The following is a 919-nucleotide window of genomic DNA, read 5'->3' as shown; positions in this document are numbered from 1 at the left end:
GACAGTATTCTCCTAACAATATCCTTAGTTTTAATGACATGCCACCATATTTTAATAATATGACATATTATTCTCCTAACATTATCCTTAGTTTTAATGATATACCGCCTTATTTTAATGATATGACACATTACTCTGATCATACGATACCTTGTTCTGATGATATGCTTTTAATTATGAACTTTTATTTTCTTAGCTATCTATGTATTTACAAATAATCGATTTTTAAGGTGTGAAATCAATAACCTAATTGATTAATCCAATTTATATTTTAACTGGAAATAGTCACTTTAGTTTTACCTTTCCCACTTTGCTTTTTACACCATTGTGTCTTTTCTTTTATAAAAGTTAGCACTTAATCAAACTTTTCTTAGTAGCCCATGATTTTTTTACTGTTTTAAACCTGTACTGAAAAAAGGCGTGCCAGCGCTACAGTACAGTTTTATATTTTATACATACATAAGTTTAGCTTCTGTCATTTGCGAACGAAAAAGCTGCAAGTCAATAATAATCTTCGTTGTTGTTAAGCTCATCGCGTGTATCGAATCCCTATTTTTAGCGTTATAAGCCCTCAGACTTACCTCTGAACCACTGGGAGGAGGGGGTGGGGGTTCCTAGATAGAGTAATGCTGGTAAGGTGGGTTTGAATCGGCGGTAGATATTCAAAAATCAGATAACCATTATCTCTATATATAAAAGCCATAACGACAGCAGTATATATGCAAGTGTTAATGTAAAAAAATGTTTCCAAAGATATTAGACCAATTGCTTAACTTTGTCTGCTATATTTCTATACCTGTTTTCTTGTCAAGTTGTTTTCCTATATAAATTATTTCTGAATAACTGATTGTTTGTTTGTTATGAATTTCGCGCAAAGCTACACTAGGGCTATCTGCGCTAGCCGTCCCTAATTTAGCAG

The sequence above is a fragment of the Limulus polyphemus genome, unplaced genomic scaffold (assembly GCF_000517525.1).
Source record: "Limulus polyphemus unplaced genomic scaffold, Limulus_polyphemus-2.1.2 Scaffold1388, whole genome shotgun sequence".
Classification (NCBI taxonomy): domain Eukaryota; kingdom Metazoa; phylum Arthropoda; class Merostomata; order Xiphosura; family Limulidae; genus Limulus; species Limulus polyphemus.
This window is presented reverse-complemented; position numbering follows the sequence as displayed.